General features: G+C 41.9%; 1 protein-coding gene across 1 annotated transcript in view; it reads right to left on the bottom strand.

The window, feature by feature from the left end:
- ANKRD17 (ankyrin repeat domain 17) overlaps positions 1 to 20,122 on the bottom strand; it is a 92,412-nt gene that overhangs the window by 49,261 nt on the left and 23,029 nt on the right. The gene's annotated exons all lie outside the window — the stretch shown is intronic.

The raw sequence follows: 20,122 nt of genomic DNA, 5'->3' as shown, positions 1-20,122 counted from the left end.
ACAGAATCTTTCTCAAGAAAACATTTAATTAAAAACATTACCTACAGAACGTGCAACCCATTTTATCTGCCTTTTTCAGAAAACAGATGCTGAGTGGTCTAAGTTCTTCTAAAGATCCTACTTCCCTGTACTCTCCATTGGTTTTGGTGGTGCAAACACATAGAAATCGAAGAAGAGATCAAAACCCCTCGTATCCATCTGTGCTTTTCTGCCTGCTGAAGGAAGACTGGGACAAGTAGTTTAGAGAAGACACTCCTCTAAGAGTTCCACGAACACACCCCTCAGCTATGAACTAGCCATGAAACCATTACAGATTATAAAGATCAAGTTTTAACAACCCCTGCAAAGATCACCAGCCTTTAAAACGTACACCTTCAAAAAAAAAAAGAAATCGAAAAATAAAAACCAACACCAAACTGAAACCAAAATCGATCCAAACGCTAATCTGCCGCGCAAACAAACCACATGTGTCAGCCACCCCTACAACACGATTAAAAACTTAAATGATCTTTGGATAAAGGCAGCTACTGTCTGTAGTACAGCCGTCATCTATTTCCACATAGAATAGAGTTCAGCAAGACAGAAATACAATTAGTTTTAAGGTTCATGTGTGTCTCCAAAGTTTAAAAGCAGTCTCATGAGCATCACAAGTTCAGATTCCTGCAGATAAATGCCCTAAGAATCTAAGTGGGCAGATAAACTAGATGAGTGAACAAATAATCTCCGGACTCCTGAAAGGCCTCCCTCCATCCTCCCATCTACTCTCCTGTCCCAAGTGAAGAGCTCACACAAGGGCTTTTTCTTCCGCAGTCTGCTTCCAGCTCAAAACTTACTGGGACATCATACAGCTTGAACCTAAACATCTGCTTGGTTTAGGAAGGTAGGCTGAGAACTACTTTCAAAATGACTTCAGTGTATCACTTCAACCACACCGTCGATAAACAAAACCTCCTGTCAGACAGCTTTTGGCAATACACAAGTGTACATCTCACAGACATCTTTGAAGCCTCCTTCCACTCCTTTGAAGTCTCTTTGCCCTTCTTCAAACACAGCAAGCTGAAGGGAATGACTTCCAACTTCTGATGGAAGTGCCTCCGACGCCAACAACCGTCGCCAACAGGGAAGTCCTGCAGTCCTGCATGCTGCCTCTCTGCAACGCTCTTTCCAAGCGACCATCACACAGGCTGCAGCTTTCCAGTTTGGCAACCTGGTGAAGGCAACTCCTAGTTTCCTCCCCAGTCCTAAGGAACAGTTCACTCCTGCCTCGCCATGGTCTTTGGCTGGTCGCTGCCAGCGCTGCTCCGTGCATCCACAAGGCCGTTTTTAGGCCGGTTTTGGTTCATCTGAGGACTTGCTGTTTGTCTTCTTCCAGAGGACAAAGCCTGCTGCAGCAAGCAGCAAGGGAGAGCCAAGCGACAGATTTCACCGCTGGAAAGACAAACAACTGAGCAGTCGGAAGGATTCTTGGCTCAACCAACTCATTTAAAATCCCTACTACTTATACTACCTGAAAAAATCTCATCCGAGTGAGATATTTAACAGCTGGTTGCGGTTATTCCTAACACTATGAAGTATTTGCTAAGAAAAAAGTCTAAATATGAAAACGTCTCTCCCCACTCATATCTTGTCCCCTCAAATTACGCCTTTTATGCAGTTTAAGTTTCAAGTGGAAAAAATTTCCCATTTTCCTTCCAGCTAAGAATATCATCGTGCTATGATTAAAAAACCAACTATAACACAAGGAGAAGGAGGAGAAAAAGCAATTCACCGACAAACAATACAGCACCAAGACAACCACGACTTAGCAGGACAGAACTTCTCTTGCAGTAAAATTTTGAAAATGTTTACATTATGTGCTGTCATTTAAACCATTTCAGAGGAACATCTCAATAAAGTAGCTTAAGTAACCAATTTAGACTATTTTATCACTTTACATAAAGCTCATTTTCCTTTTTTAAGGCAGAAGGAAGAGATCTTCAACCTGCGGCTTGTAGAACTTTTCATCAAGCCTCCAGTTATGCTCCTCCATATTCTCACCATTGCCTTTTAGCTTAAGTTTCATTATATGGACAGTCTTGTCTTCTCAGCTGGTTCTACATGACACAGAATACCATACAGGGTGACAGTGATAAAAGACGGTGTCTAACAGCAGTGAATAACATCGTATTTTGGTAGAAGCGAAAATTCCATTTTCGTTTCTCAGAAAAGACTGCCTTCTTCACAGAAGCTACGAACTAAAGACAAAGCATTTCCATTTACCAGGCCAAGTAAACAGACATTTCCTTTGATGGTCTTCAGATGTATTTCATCTCCCTTAACTAAAAAAACGTGTAGAATAGTGCACAAATGCTCCACCTTACATATCAGAATATTTAATCTGGGTTCTCAGTCAGCATTTCTCCGATCAAACAATACTCTGACATAATCCCATTGTTCAGACAGTCCCCAACAGAAGGCCTTTTACAAGATATCTCCTCCTCTCTCATCCTGCAATAAAAATCTCATGCTCTGTACTTGCCCAAGTTTACTTTGCCCATAATCACTTCTAGTGTATTTGATGCTTCTACAATCAAAAAGATGCTAGGAGAACAAAATCACCGAGTTCTGACTACTCTCAAACAGAACAGCATACCGTTTTGATGCGTTGAATACAACTGTAGAGAGAAATTAAAAAATGGCTTAGAAAAGCGCAGCATTAACATGTGTATAAAGCCAAACCTCAAGGAAATTTCATGCTACAAGTACCTTAACATATGTTCCGAGTAGTATTTTTCTAGGCAAAAGAGTAATTCTCAGTTTTCCAAGCATTGGAATACTAGACTGAACTTAAATTTTCTATGTTACGTGCTTTTGTCACCTCTTATTAGAAAGATGACTTCCTCGCCACTTAGCTGAGCTTTGCAACAACATCACATTGGGTCCTGCACACTCACCCCTTTTGGCCGTGTCCCCCTGCACGCTCGCAGGCTCCCGCAAGGCATGCCACCATGTGCACGCACTCCCACAGCCCTATGCCTGTTGTTCTTGCCCTTTCCTGAAACACAGACTCAAACCTCCACCTGGTCTTTGCTCCTCCAACCTCAGAGGGATCTGTCTGCTCCTTTGGTTTTCTCTATTAAGTAGGAAACGTAACATCAAGCGATTTCCTCTTCACCAGACCAGAACGAGGAGGTGTGACTTTTTACAAAAACTATCCTGCAGGCAGGGCTGTGTCTTTTCTTATGTTAAGAACAGTACTTCTGCTTTTTTAGTACTGTTTTGCCATCTGGTACCTTGACGTACAGACATGTCAACCAGGTAGAAGCTGATCCACCAGGAGTCACACCTATACACCCTGAAGTCAGCCCTGCAAGACAGCAGCAATTTTATGTTTTGACTGTCAAATACTAGACACTGAACGTACTTTTTAGTAAATGCCAGGTTAGAGCAGAAAAATTAGCACACAACTGAGTTACTTGGCTCTTGCCACCATGTGGTGCTTCATCAACTAGAGACATAATCCAGTTCTTGACGCTAACTCAAACCCCATCAGCCTCTCACCGTCAAGCGATACGCATATAAAACTACCATCAGCATACATCCCACCGTGAACACACTGACGTAAACATCACCCCACATCCCCATACCAGTGTCTTCCACATCCATACAGACACCTCCACATGGTCACACACAGATGTAAACTCAGGTCAATAACTTCTTTCCACAATTTCCATCACACACACACAAAATACACCAAACCACCAAAAATACCCCTCCATGCATTAGACTTGAATTTGATTTCAATTGATTTGGTATTGATTTCAATTTTAGTACTAATAAGGGTGAACACACATTAGCATGTTCCTAATTTTATGTCAGGCCAGGCAGGGAGGGGGGGAGGTGGGAAGATACACACCACCTACAAACAACTGTCTCTTCACACATTTTCTGCACTTATGAGATAGAAATCCAGTCGTCAACACCAAGCACCTCCTCTAGAAGCACATCACCAAGTAAGGTATCAAGCTAGTAAAGTCTCTCCACTACCAAAATTGGTATACGATACCTAAATTAACATTACAAGCCTGAAGTGACAGCAACTCTAATCTTACTCTCAGCACAAGTATTTGCCACACACTGGCAATTTAGTATGAAAACCCTTAAACATAAGAAACAGTACTACACATCTGACCACAACACAATTCAACTCCGATGATACCACACACCTGCACTGATAAGAAGCTCTATTCTTGTTAGACGCTACACAATAAAGAACCCAAGAGCTAAGCCTTTTTGTTACACCAGTGACTTTGGTACCTTGAAAATGTCACTTGGTTCAGTGTCTCAACTCCCCCTTTTCATGCGTATCTAACACTTTTTATTTACATCTAACATCTACCATTTACATCTAGTTAGTTATCTAACACTATTTATTTACACTTTACATCAATATAGTTGCCCAAAAACACTACCAGAGAGCTTTATGATTAGCTAAACTTTACCAATCATAGAGAACAAAACAAAAAAAGACTTAAAAAATAATTTTTGAACAATGGCAGAAAACAGTTTGTTTCCAGCATCCACCACCTACTACAGCCCTTACTGCAGAATGACAAAAGCCCATTATTCATCCATCTAATCAGTACAGAGCTGCCATGAATAGCTCTGGTCATTAATCTACAGAGCATCTCTAGCATCTTTTTTTATCACTGTTTTACAGTTTTTCCTCAATCACAGCTGTGCTATAAGGACAACCCAGGGGCATTAAGAAAAAGCTGTTAAAAGCTATTTTTTCCTTTGCATCCCAGCTTCCCCGGCTGCTTTCAAGGACCCAAGAGCCCATTTCGCCGATTCCATTCCATAGTCCTTCTCCTGAAGGCCATCCTGCATTCACATAGTACTTCCGTGCTACCGCTCTCCAGCATTTAGTCAGAAATTAACACCGAGTAACTATCCAAGACCCTACATTCCATGTAAATTACAATAATTAGCCTCATATTACTGTACCACATGCCATCTGAAAGCGCACGCACAGAGATGGAGGGCAGCAAACAGTTGCTTAATTGTATGGTACATCTAGGCACAGGGTGTCATTAACCCAGCCCAAACGCTTGCTCCTAAGAACCTGAAGAGCATCCACAGCCAAACATCCAGCAACATCTTCCTGGAAGCAGCACGAACTCCTAGCTGCATTTCAGGCACTGTTTGTAATAAGAAGAAGAGACAACATAATATTGCTCTGTCTTCAAGCCTTACATGAAGACACGCTCAATAAAAGTAGTAAACAGTTCCTAAAGTATCGAGTAAACAGTGAAATCCAGTTAAAGCGTCTAGCAGTTAGGTTGCAAACAACAGATCTGGAAGGCTGTGAAATAGAAGTCGCACTCATTAACATAATAGGATGAAATGTTTTTAAGCTTCAGTGTTTTTAAGCCCCGTAAACAGCAGCATCTGAAACCTGATTTGGATGAACCACACCAGCTCAGACAGGGGTTTTAAAAGGCCCCAAAAACATCATTAATGAAAAAAAAATATTTTCCCTATTCTTGGAGCCGGCCCCTACTTTCTAGGCTTACAATCCAACAGCAGATTTGGTTGCCAGCTTTTGTCAGATGACTCCCATGACTTTTGTGTCATATTACTAGCCACTGATTACAATTGTAGAACTTCCTAAATTTTCAGCTTGGCACTTGAACCTTTTGTGTTTGATACCCAGAGGGTGCCATGTGGATCCTATGAGAATCAAGGCTTTCCGCCAAACCTAGCGTACAAGGAACAGCTAGTGACTATTGCCACGTAGCGAACTTCCGCACCTCCAGACAACCTTAACCGACAGTCCTTTTGCCTTATTTCTTACTGGGGTACAGAAGGACTTACTGCCAATTTGCAAGTGCTGTAACACTTGATTTTTCTCAGATCCAAAATTTTTGGAGAGCAGCGGCATGTTTTTAAAGACACTGCGAAATTTAACAAGGATTTTCAAGTCCGTCAGGTATCTCAAAGCCACCGTCAGACCAAAACAACGTTACCAAGTCAGTCAATAAACTTAGTCCCACTACATTGACAAGTTACTGGCTTGACGAGCAAGGAAGCTTCAGGTTCTTCACTTTCTCAGCTAAAATGACTCACACGCAGTGAGCAGTTTTAATCCCAATTTCCTCGAGGAACTCCCGATGTAAACAGCAGAGCCCGACGCAACAGTTGCACAACATTCCCTTTACGCTCTAGCAACTCATATCCAAGATCATCTCAGCTTGCGCTCCGGAACGGTTTTAGCTCTCACACCTCCAATGGCAGAGAGCTAATTATTTCTGTCCCTGTCCTTCATCTCATGGAGACAACAGATTGTTTTTACAGCCAGTGTCATTCCCATGTGTAGAGCCAGACGTACAGCACGGAACGTGCAGGCCTGGCCGGGCAGGGAGGGGGCACCAGGCTGGCACAGATGGACCTTCTCTCAACCACCACAGCCTACAAACTCCCCTGCCGCCTGGCGTCAGGGCCCCAGCAGGATTTTCTTCTGCCCGTTCTTGTATGAAAAATAGCCCCCAAGTATTTTTAGCTACTGATCCGTTCCAGTGAGCATCTGCTGATCCCCAGCCTTGGGGACCACTGGGAAATTGTTCCAAGTTATTGCAAGATACTGCATCAAAAGACGACAAAAAAAAAAATCATCTCCACCTTTCATACTATTTTTGTGAGTGTTTCTTTAAAAATCAAATATTTTCCACTGTTCATTTCATGAATATATTCCACAAGTCTGTTTGACACAGAAATAGCAGCTTTTATACTATTACCTTGCAAAGGGAACACGCAAGAGGAAACAAAACAAAATTCCCAGTGCAAGAACAAAGTCTGACTCTGACTAATAACTAGTTAAGTTTTCTTTGCACGACACTGCTGAGTATTTTCAATATCTTATATCTAAACATTCACCACACTTCAAGGGATTTGTGAGGTAAGAGTGACTCAAAACAAAGCAACGATATATTTGGAATGCGGCAAACCGGGCCAAGTATTTCAAGCACCGTTTTTTCACTTCGGCATCCAAAACCTAACATACAAATCGACAACCCAAAACCTCTGCAAATTGCATTGGGGTTTTAACCTTAATGGGCTATCAAAGCCTTCCCATGCAGCTTTCAATTCTAAGTGTCAAGAAATCATCTGCAGTCTTAGAAAGACAAAACACTCGTTATTCCAAAGGTAGTTCATAACACTCATAGAAGGTACAGCAGCTTTTGTACTTCCTGATCACAGCTCAGTGTAAGAAAAGGTAGGAAATTTTTTCAGCCCCTCACATGTCTCATACTAAAGCAAGAACTTCATGGCTGCTCTCCCATACCCTGCTACCTTTTAGCCTTCGAGATGTCACCTCTTACTCTTCACAAGTACATTAACCCATCTCAGCTGAAAGTCACTGGAAAAATACTCTGATCCGAAACATCAAGACAACACTATCAATTTACACACGTCTTGAAATAAAACAGTGGGAATAGATTTTGTCTTTATCAAACTAAATATAAAAGCCAAGTGCATGGTTCTACCTTTTCATCTACAGCTACCTCCGTTCAGGTGAAATTACCATTTAGTTAACACAGGTTTCAAGCCATTTTAAGATGTAGATCTTCATAGCATTAATAATGTATTATATTAAAAATCCCATTCAAAACCTGACTGAAGACAAGCCTCTGGCATTGCGTGATGTTTTTGTGGCAACAAAACTGAACATCATGGCCACCTAATTTGTATGACATAGCTCTGAGGTGAAAGTGATGGTTTACCCGATATTTACAAAAAAGACCACTTTCTTTAGGTAAGCATCAGCTTCCTGGTTCCTGAAAGGGAAAGCGTACACAGAAGCCAAGTGAAGCAGACTATTTTTCCTACTCAATTTCAGCCTTGCAGGTTTCGTGTTTTTTTTTTCTTCAAATCTATTTTGAAATAGGAATGAGCCGTGTGATTCTCCCTTGCCCTACCAGCTACTACAGCAGCACTTTTCACTGCCGACACGGAGTCTTGCAGCAGTCTTTCTTCCCCATTCAGGGAGGACTGCTTCCAGTTATCTGGGATACACCATCAGATCTGCTGTCTTTCAAACATGCAATGACCCTCCCCAAACCAAAACGCCTTGCTCAGCAGATACTTAAGTCTGGCAGCTGAATCATCTCAACAGTATCTTGTTCCATTTTATTCCGTCACCTATACACACCATTTCTCTCGCTGCTGCTAAAAAAAAAAAAAATAAAATTAGGAAGGCAGAAGGAGGGAGAACGGGGAGAAGAGTAACAGCCCATGCTGCTGAAATGGCATAACACCGTCCTCGTAACTGGCACTGACAGAGTTTCTGCTGCAGGGACACCTGCATTATTACTGCAGTGTGTTTCTGATGACGAGACAGGTGCTGATGTATTCACAGGCAAATGCTCTCCTCTCCGCTGTAGTCCGTATCCCCAGCATCGCAAACAATAGACAGACGAGCAGACTGACATCTATAACTACAAGAAGGTTGTGAAACTACAAGGGAAAAAAACCTTCAGCTTAATATTTTTCTCCCATTTCACATCTTCATTCCAAACACTTTGTATACCTCCACATTAAAAAAATTTATGCATTAACTGGTATTCAGCTGCAATCGTTCGTGTGAGAAAAATGTGATGCCAACATGAAAATAACTACACCTCAACTCATTACCTTATTAAGTTCCCTGCTCCAGTTTCACATTTATGTGGGGAAAAAACTACCAGTTTTAGTCTGTCATAAATAACAAAACACAAAAAAAAAATCACTCACACACCTCCCCCGGAAAAAAAAAAAATCAGCAAAACCCTTACTCTAAAACTGCCTGCCATCATGCTTCTGAACGCTCAGCTTTATACAATACTTTCATATTAACATTTAAAAAGCTGACACATTTCCAAGCCAACCACTTTCAACACAGGTACGCACCTTCACTCTCCCTTCAAGCCCCAGAAAGAAGCTGTATATTAACGTTTGATAGAAACCATCTCTTTTAGAGTGGGCTTGGAAACAATTGACCATAGAAGCAAAACTTCCTCGACAGTATATAAGTCATTTAGGCTGGTGCTGCCTCTCAACCAACCCTGAGATGTGGTGGTCTACATCAAAGCCGCTGACAAACAGGTAACACCGATAACAAAGGTTGTTCCCATACTGTCACAAAAACGAAAAGGAAATGGCTTTCTGCAAAGTAACCCTGACAACTGCAGGATACTAAAAAGCCAGCCCCTACGCAGGCAGTTTTTGCTGCCGTTACTCAGTAATCTGTCACGTCTTCCCGAATAATACAAGTCTGAGAGACACAATAAAGGGAACACATAACAACCATGAAGAGATAATGCAACTGAGCTTCTCAGAATCACCCCCTCCCCTCGTGGCCAAAATCCCCCAATGTCACACTTGAAGAACAACTGCAGCCCCCTAAGACTCTCTCTCAAGTATCCGAGGTAAGCATCTCTTAAGCTACTTAGCAAGTTACTTACAGGGCCGCGCAAACCAGAGCCCACTCATTACAGCTGTAAAAAGCTTACAAGGGTTACGCTGCCTCTGACCACCTTGCCAATTCTCCATCCGAACTGCACCACAAGCTCTGTTAAGACAAGCCTTCACAGCTATATAAATGGCATTTTAGAGTTTCCCCACCTCTCCTCCTGCTGAAGGACAGCTCAAGGACTCTGCATCTCTCTGGATAAGCTTGCACTAAAAGCACAACCTGAGGCCCATCACCGCAGACTCAGACTGACCCCTAATCATGACATGGCCAGCTTCGATGGATCTGGGAGTAAGAACTAAGGAATACAGAGGACACAAGAAGTAGAGACCAACAGAGCCTTTCCAGTTTTGCCATTCAATATGTAGAAACTGGGTAGCACATTAAGCGTCAGTCTGCTCTTGACAGAAGATTCTGGATGTTCACCTGAAGAGCACCTCGACTCACAGCAACACGAGCATCTCTGAACAAAGTGTGCACTACCGAAAAAAGACCAAGCAGTCCTGCTGTGCACTGTTACATCCTATTCCTCACTGCCCTACTTTCAAGGGACTAATTATTCTCTTAAGCCTTGTTTAAGGAAGGTGAGCTCACAAGGAAGAGAAAATCCTTCTCTAACAGTCTCTAACAGTAAAGGAAAGGCACATTCCTTTTCCACCAGACTCACCTTTCGCCTCGACTATACACTCCAAGGGTAGATTTAATGGATGCATTCTCAACACAAGCACTTCCAAGCCCCCGATGAAGTTCCTTGCTATACTGACAGATCCACATCAACTGATTAAGAACCTTGAAACATCCTCACTTCAAATAACACCTAAGGAAAAGGTGAAAACTAAAAAAAATAAAATCCTGAGCTGATAAAAGCACGAATGCATTGTTTCATCTCTGCTATCTCTACAAAAGCCAGGCTTGAAATCCCAATGGTGATTTATTATCTTTACTGCTGGTTAATTTCAGGGGGCTTGTCTGCATGTTTGCTGCCCGAAGAGTCTTCAAGGAGAATTATCTTGAGCTTTCTTTTCACAGCTCAATCAGCAGCGGTTTCTCTGTCACTCTCAGGCTTTGTTGTAACAGATCAAGACCCTTAACTAATCCTTTGACGAGGGAGTTCAGAGCAGCTTAGCACAACTAAAGGTGGGCCAACTTCTCACAAGCGCTTATTCTGGAATATTTTTCACCTCTTCCATTGCACTGGCTGGATGCATTTTGTTGAAGTTTCAGTTCAGAACTGTGCACACCCATCCATTTCCAGCTGAAACAAGCTGTTATTCTAAGGACTGTAGATCAGCAGAGCTGAACAATGGAAACACGACATCGTAACTGCTATGTAGACAAAGCTAGCAGCAATAAAGCTCTACCCAGGAACAGTGCTGTGGGGCCTTGCCTTCACCCAGATTTTCTAATAGCATAGTTGAAGCCTGTTAATACAAGAACAGTTCTCATATCTGAACACACGTTTATTTCTCGCAATGAGGCCAGGCCTCAGATGACCCAAAGCAGCTTCTCTCTACTCCATGCCAAGGAAGCTGTTGAACCTAGCAGACTATGCAGATTCTGAGAGGAGGAGAAAAAAAAAAAAAAAAGAGGGGAGGCATTTATAGCTATTCCTGTCAATTGTAGGCAAGACCACCCTCCCATCTCTCAATACAGCAGAATCCCATGCCCATTCAAAATAAATTTCCAAAAAGAAAGCCCCCCCCAACACTACTACACAGGAGTCTTCACTGACAGAGCATGCTCCCTTTGTAAGGCTAAAAAGAGGGAAACCACCGACTTTCCCAGTCTTCACGAAGAGATGCTTCAGATTTGCTATGCTGAATCTGCCAGAAAGCATTTCTCAGTCTTGCAGAAATTAGCCCAGTCAGCTTGGCTTCATTCCTCCCTGCATTTGCAAGCGACTACAGTGGTGGTAAATCAGCTACAATTCCCACCAGGAGTTTGCTCCTGTTCCCTGACTGTTGTCAATTGACTTATTTCTGTGTGTTGCTCAACTCTGATGTTAAAGCCAAACTTAAGCCCCAAACTGAGGGCAGCTCGCATGCTCATTTATCCGACAAAACCTCCAAACATAAGACAGACTCCTCTATTGCGCTGGCCACAATACACACGCACAGAGAGACCTCCACTCCCTGAAACTTTTGACATGCAGACAAGCTATTAAGTCAACAGCTATTTGCTTAACATCAGAAGGCAAGCGATCCGTGTTTGTCCACGTTTTTTCATCCCCAAACACAGATACCAAGATATGTAGACTGATCAGATCACCAGACAAGAGAAATAACAGGAACAGAAACAAAGGATTAAGCACGATCAACCTCTGCAAACCCAACACACACTTAAAAGGCTCTGTCCATCACACCAGTGTACTGTAAAACGCTACTACTTAACTTGGATCTGTGGATACACACAAACCTGATGCTTAAGAGACTTTCCCGTCCCAACCACAAAGCTGTTCAATGACCAGCAAAACTAAGGAAAAGCAATTTCCCTGCTGCATGAACAACTCCAGTTCTACCGCTGTAGTGGCATATCGAACTCCCTCTCATGTCTAAAAACCATCAGGAGAGTTTTCCTCAGTCAGAACAGCTGGAGGGGGTCACCCAAAGGCTGCGGCTCAAAGCATTTAAAACCCTCGTACGACATCAGACTACCATCAAGTAAGAAACATAGACAAGCACAGCTTTTCTTTCCCTCCTTTCTTTTTTCCTGGTCAGGATCAAGAATATATACCAGGCACCTACACGAACTGCTTCCTGGAGAAATCACAGCAGAAGTGTCGTATTTTGAACGTGTCCTGCCTGAAACCAACTGCCCTTCAAGAAGGAGAACCAGCAGCAGTACAGATAGACTACCTGTCCAGAAGAGGCACAACACGTCTTGGCTTTTTCAGATGATTTTCACAAACCTGCACTAGTGGTACTGTGTTGCAAGAACTCCAGTTATTTACTTTAACATGTTGGTTAAAGTGCTTAGGGCTTATCTTAACACAGATCACAAACTGCATGCTTCCATTACATCAGCTGTTAAAAGGCCTAAGAAAAGCTTGTGGCAGTTATACCGATACCGTTGTACATAACCATCACGGACTTGTTACAAAATCACTTGCTCAGTAATGAAGGTGCATACCAAAAACCGCATTTCCGAGTGGAACACACTGAGCAGTAAAAAACTTGTTTCCCCCCAAAGCGTCTCATTTTCTCTTTTTAATAGAAGCCGATACTAAAGTTAGCATAAAGCTTCAGTAACAACAGCCAACTTGAAATTTGCCAATTTAAGGATGGTAGACCAACCTCGGAGCAGCAAAACTGCCTTTTGTGGTAGTAGCACAGTGGGTTGACAAAGCACAGGAATCAAAGGGTGGCAGAGATCTTCTCAGCTTCAGGTGAGGCATGCACGCCGCAGGACCCACCAGCTCTCTGCCACCACGTTGGAGAGGGGACAAATCAAAACAAGGAGTCCAAAATACTATCAGAGGTTGAAGAAAAACTGTTGTGTACTACAAAAAAATACTGTCACACAACACAGTCCTAAGGCCTCGCTGTCCATCCCCTCCATGGCAGCAGGCTGTCTCTTTGCTTGCACTCAGAAAAATGAAGATCTACTTCAGAGGAAAAGACATGTCAATGGCAGACATCCATCTCTCCCAGCACAATAAGAAATAAAAGCTGTTTGCCTCCCACTCCAGTCTGCCTGTTTTGCCCACTGTGTATAACCTATACTCCCTCCAGAACCATTTTTCTCCTGTAAGACAACACCAGGGAATAAAAGCCTAGAAAAAAAAAAATATTGAAAAATTAAAGATAACCATTTTAGATGAACAGTATTTTCACTACTCTCAATGAATGAATGATGCTCAGCAGCACTACTGCTCATTTTCACCCAAGCTGCATAGTTCTTTCTCATTGTCCCTGTTAAAAAAATCCAAATTCTTCTCAGATTCTCAATTCTGATCACTCTTGCACATACTCCGACACATGCATTTCAGGCATCAGGTCTACAATCACCAAAAGGACACACAAATTTGTTCTATCATCCACTGGGGCTGCTGAGCATAAAACACAGTAAAGTGAGTGGCCTGAAATGCACAACACCAGCTGGTTTTGAAACAGAAATAGTTTTAAGCTGCCCACATGTTTTCTTACACAATTTTGGCAGGAAATCATTCCCTTTAAGTAGTTTTCCTCAGCTATTCTTCGCAATAGCAAATGCTCTGCAACGAAGGATGAAGCAGCAGAGGGAACGAGGACATGTGGAGGAGGGACAGGATGAACGCACAAACAGCTATTCTGTTCGAGTCCAACTCAGAATTCCCCGTGGTGTGAATGAAACACTGATGTGTGCACGCGCTTTTTCACAGCAATACAGTATCAACTTGTGTGCAGAGATGTAAAACAAAATGCAGGAACGCTACAACTATTTTTTTTTCTTCAAGTAACATAATGCGCGGCTTAGCTTAGTCACAGCTTTCCCTTGCCCTCATCAACACGATTAGAGCATCACTCCACTGTACAAAACACTGCACAAGTCTAAGACAAAGTTGTCCCTCTCTTCATGGTCTTAACACAATATGCTATTCCAGGAACTAAAAAGCCAAAGAAATGTTACGCATGTCCCACAAGTCATCTTCTTGATGCTCCTTTAGTCAAGCCATACTACTCTAAGTGACCAACAGACAAGAGACGTGGACACTAATGCACCTTAGAAACAACAAAAGTGGTACAATACATAGGAAGTTATAGTTACTAGAAGGACAGAGTTTTCAAACATTTCTCTACTAATTAAAAAAAGATTAAGACATACCAAATTTTTCCATTTTGTTTCCAGAGTCCCAAAGTCAAACTGCCCTTCTGTTTAGCATATGCAGGTTTAGCTGCCATGCCCTCCTACCCTAACCTCCAAAGCCAGGAAACAGCAGAGACCAGCCACGCTGCTACTGCTTAAAATTCACCATCACAGCAGAGCCGGGAGACTGAAGAATGCCTCCTTAAGGGAAGTGCTTTAAGTCAAGACCAGTGAAAAGTTTTCATCTCAAGCAAATCAAACACTGCATGCCATTCAATTGCAAACTATAGAAACCCCTTTTTTTTTTTTTTTTTTTTTTTTTTTTTTTGTGTGTCTTTCAAAGATGACAATTAAGAGCTTGCTAGTATACTGCTTCCAGAAATTCTGCCGCCTGCCTCCAATTTAACCCATCAGGATCAGGGAAGGGAAAGTACAAACTAGAGGTCCTTAGAGGACACCTATTTTTTCTCCATGTAATTATCCTGCTGAGATATCCCTCCAGTATCTCTTATCATGCAGCAAAACCAATACAAATTATTATGTAGAGACATTTATGAAGCTAACAAAAATAAGTCTGGCAAGATATGACTAGTTAGGTCAAGAGCTTTGACATTACTTTGAGTCATTCCAGTGTTGTTTATTGGTATTTATTTTTGTCCCATAATGTCCCTAACCAACTGACCACTCTTACAGACACACAAATTGACCCCAACAAAAAAGTGAAATGGAACCAACTGAAATGCAATGTGTATTTCCTTTCCTTTTTTGGCATTTCCAATTGAAGTCTCTTTTTTCAATAAAAGAAATTGGCCTAGTTTACCAATCTTCTCTTCTGATGAGAAGTGAGAGGATAAAGTTACAGTAGGAGAGAGTCGAGTTCAGCGTGTGATCAGAATTCCTATTGTTACCGCCTGGGGAACTGAGCACAGAAGGAATTATTTCTAATAATTTCAACTCATTTGGTTAAAATTCGGACAAGCTTGATAGTCACTGAATTCTTCCTTCAATACAAACCACTGTTAGGCATATCTAATGCATGAATTAAGTTTGGGTTTGTTTTTTTTTTTTTTTCTCTATTTGGTACAGGCAACTGAAAGCTTCTGCATATAGACCACATTTGAACAGTTTTTAACATATGGTAAATTAACAGACTTGTGAACGTAACTAAAGCAACGCAGAAGCATTTGACCAAATCCAACTATACCTTTATTGCCTCTTATACAAAAGGAGGTCTTATTAAAAGAAAAATAAATCAAGGTTTAAGTGCAAATGCAGCAATTTTGAGTGGAGTCCTTCCTTTTCACCATTTGCTTCGCCTGCTACATATAAAAATCCTGTGCCAAATTCCTTCAAGTCACTATCACAATTTTAATTTCTCCTCTCTCCTTAATGCTTCTAATCACGTCTCTTCCATGAAGACATTTTAGCATATTTATTCCATGTTTACATGAACATAGCTCCAATATCAGCTTCTCAGTAGGACAAGCTGCATCATGACTCGTTTCCCCTCCTTCCGTCCCGAGCAAAACCTACCTTCATAGATAAAACTGCTAGTACAAAGTTTATTACAAGTCGCTTCTCCGCAGTGAGAGACAGGAACAAGACAATTCTTCTTAAAACAGCATGTAAGTCGACTTCATCACCTACTAGCAGGAATGTTGCTGTTTTAACTCCAACGAAATTGAAGAAACCATGCAAGAACTGTGCAGCATGGGAAGTGGTGGCCATCAAGTGACAGAGAACCACTATTTTTACTAGCCAGTTAGCCAGATTTCCTTCTCCCGTGATTTTGATGCTGAGGCAGTGTAACAGGTTGTTTTGAGTGTGGGTTACAGCTTTAGAGCATGTGACTTCCTATCAGTCAACACAGCCAGCAAATTCCAGCAAGGCAAAGACCTGAAGAGATTTTATGTACAAGCAGGAAAAAAGGGACAAGTACCTTAGTCATGAAAAGAACCTTTTTACGCATTTCTGCAAAAGTTCAAAGACAAGACATGTGTGTGGGGGGGAAATCTAAATAAATTCACCCATCTAAAACACTTATCTCAATTGCCTTTTTGTTTTTGATTAAGTACTTGATTTGAACAAACAGCTTAAAAGACAGAAGAGTCTGGGTTGGAAGAGGCCTTTGGAGACCATCTGATCCCACCTGCTAGTCAAGGCCTTGGTTAAGTTACCCCAATTAGCAAGACAATCCCTAGGAGACACCACCACTGAATAATGCTGACTTTTTCAACAGCAGTTGCCCAAGTACCAAGTCACATACTGCCTTAAAGGTTTCTCACACTGTAATTGCATTTTTGTATTACTGTACCAAGAACAAACTGTTACTGGAAAAGATAAAGCAATAAAACATAAATAACAAGAAGGGGTTCCAATTGTACCACCAAGCTTGTAACATCTTCCTGCAAGCCAAGGAGAAACAGCTTAAGACCCAAAGAAACCACACTTACCAGCTTTTACTTCTTGCTTGTCACACAAGAAAACCCAGACCCAGCAGCTGAAAAGTAGCTCCTTGCCCTGCAAAACCATCTCACCAAATTAACAGGAAGAGGGGAAGTAAAAAAAAACAAAGATAGGATTTGCTTTTCCAGAAGACTTGACATACACACTTGTTCTAAGCTCTTTGCCTCACACCACCGGCAAAAGAGCAGAGGAGGAAGTTTTAGAAGACAAGTTTCAAGGGAAAGGGAATCACCTTCCTATGTTTTGCCTGAAAGCACCAGACGAGGATACAGAAAGAGCACTTGGGAACCTGCCAGGCAGCTTCACTCCAGTTTCCACTTACCTGGGGGAAGCTGCAAACACAGAAGCTGGCAGGGCCTAAGTGACTGCCATCCCTGCTGCTCTGTCAGACTGACACCATTCTGTCAGTTCCACCCAGCCGGGGGAAGAAAGAGGCAGCACAAGGAGTTTTTCGCTACATAAATAGTTGCATAGTAGATCAGTAAGGTGCATAAATATCTCAGCCAGCAAGCCCACAAAGACCCCAGCCCACAAAGACCCTCTTCTCCAGCTGATTCAAGGGAAAAAAAAAAAAAAAAAAGCAGCATTTTTCCTCTAAAATTTCCTAAAACTCATGTGATACTACTAGCCAGACAAGGATTCGATACCAGTTCTAGCATCCTGCTCTTCCTTGCGGGATGAACCTCACTAAGACTGTTCCTACTCGTCTTCATGTCACATCACTAGGTGTGTTAGTGCCACCTCCTGAATAATGGCTGATGAATTTTAGCCTCTTTGTTAGCATGTTCAGCTTGCTTTCCTTCAGATCAATTTTCCTCCTCGAACAGTACTTCAGATAAGACATGTTCAGCTACATTCAGTTCTCACTCACCCAGAGTCCTCCTGGAACATGAGTTCACCTCAGAACAATTTAGTCCCACACTCTGAAACAGCAACCAAAACCATCTGCTTTTCTTTAAGTTTGGGCAAACCACAACATGATCAGCTACCTACTGACAGACACAAGTGCAACACTGACCAGATGCAAATGACTAACAAAATATAAGGTCACGCCTACTCTTAAACAGTATACACATCCTGATAAAAAGTTCATTTCTACTTCAGACTATCAGACAACAGCACAACTTCACAGCTCCGCAGCAAGTAAGAGTCCAGCTCCTGATGTACTTAGGGCGCACCACAATACATTCTTGCTGCCTTGCCACCAGCTTCAACTAAACATTTTAATTATCATTGTGGAGGACGACCTCCCAGCATTGAAGCAGGGGTTCTCTTGTTAACGTTAGCTCAGTATTTCTTAAGACTTAACCTTACAAATCCTATCTTGGACCCAGTCAGGAACATGAGCTTCCAGTGTTCATCACCTGGGGTAGGGACTAGCAATGATGCCTTAACAAGAAGAAAGCTACAGCAGTGCTCTGACTCACTTGAAAGTAACACACAAAGAAGTTGTTCCGACAGACAACTGCAACAAATCCCTAGGAAATGCTGGAGCACATCAGTAGCCAATGCTGACTTCATAGGATGGGAAAACAGGTAGAAAGTAGAACAGACAAGATAACCAAAAGAGAGAAAGAACACAAAGAAAGGATTGGCCTTTTTAAGGGCTGGAACGTGGGAAAGTTACTAATGCCTATAACAGAAATACTGTAATATAACCCTGATTTTCATCTTCAGACCAGGAGACTGCAAGGCTTATAAACATTAAAAGCCTTGGCCTGTTAAAAAAAAATTGCATTGCAGAGGCCTCCCTGATCTCTGAGCACGCATCATAAGCGTTGCTCTTCTAGTTAATGTTGGCTCTTCCTTCCATTGTTATTTCATCGAGCACCCGTGTACTGAAGCAAAGCAGTCTCCATGCTATATAAAGCTTTTGGCCACCATATAAGCTATGCAGCGCTGTCTGCACTGTGGCTCCACCAGCCTGTTGAAGGTCTAACAGATGATCTTGTTGTATCACCTTGCCTCTTACTGACACCCGTGGCAGGTACATACAAATCAACTGAGGCAGGATCTTAGGGGTTATTACAATATCCCCAGGGCTCCAGTACAAAAAGACAAAAATGTCCACAGTTAGGAAACACTCGCAATATCACAATAAGAAATGAAGGTTTGTTCACAATGATTTTCAGTTTCAGTTCAATGTAGGTGAAATATACTTACCTTAAGCTAATAAGTTAAAGGATTATTTTTTTTTAAATCACTTTCTAAGGATGTAAATAAACCGCCACATACGTGCTTGCATTATACTCCAGTCCGCTTCTCTTAAGCACAAACAAGCTTTCAAAGAGCCTGAAGGTCAAACACCTGGCTGCTTCTTTTCAAAAGTCTTAAATCAACACAGGGCATATAAATTTACCCCTCTACTGTCATAAGCTTCCTAAGAGGTTTTCTGTGCTGTCAGTCTGAGTTCAGCACATGACAATACAGACCACATCCTCATCTGTCAGGACAAAACATATGTCCTTTTCCCCCAACCCCGAACAAGTTTCTGTTGACTAACTCAAGCATCAAAAATGCAACTACGGGCTTATGCCTCTCTCTGAATACCATAATAAGGTCTCCTGTAGCATAATCATTCCTTCACCAACACCTAGGAGCCAAAACCTGAAAAGTTATATCAACAAAAAAAGCCTTGTTGTCAGTTAGGTCACACATCAATGAAGTAGGTATGGCCAGGACACACCTAGCAGAAGAACCAAATGAGCTGAAGCTAACTGCAGATTACCACCACAGTACTTCCATATTTTTCAACTGCATTCCCACACCACGCTTTCAATACCAGATTCAAGTAACAGAGCCAATGTTCACCTTCAGCTGACGGCAGCAAAGCCAGCTCAAGTTCTGCATTAAGTACATGGCAGGACGCCGCATGAAATCCTCTAGGCTCATGACCATTTCTGCCTGCAGTTGCATTAAACTTGCTGAAGAGTTATTTTAGTTTTATCCTCTGATAGGAAAGAAGTATCGGGAAAAAAATATTTCTACAAGTCCTGCAACTTTAGTAATGAAACCAGCAGAAATTATGCTTTCACCTCATCCTGTTTCTTCCTCTCCCAGAAGAGGTAGCCTTCACACTAGGGCAAGCTAGAACATGTGAACTATCAATTACTTGATTATTATCTACCTTTTCAACGCAGAAGTGATTTTTGCCCCAGAAGCACCCACTCACTTCTTGCAGTAAGGAATTCTAATACAATTTGAACCTCCGTCTCCATGCTACCTCATCAACGTAATTAGTACGCTACAGAAAATGCCTTTTTTTCCCATTTTAAATTACAACCAACTTATAGGCGAAAACATTCTTGAAGATTTCATTAACAGGCAAGGACTGGTCCCTCCAAATTTAATTCAATACTAAGCAGTACCAAGTCTGTTGAA

Source organism: Vanellus vanellus (genome assembly GCF_965231255.1).
Source record: "Vanellus vanellus genome assembly, chromosome: 4".
Taxonomy (NCBI): domain Eukaryota; kingdom Metazoa; phylum Chordata; class Aves; order Charadriiformes; family Charadriidae; genus Vanellus; species Vanellus vanellus.
The sequence above is the reverse complement of the archived record's forward strand: the minus strand, read 5'-3'. Positions and strand labels throughout refer to the sequence as shown.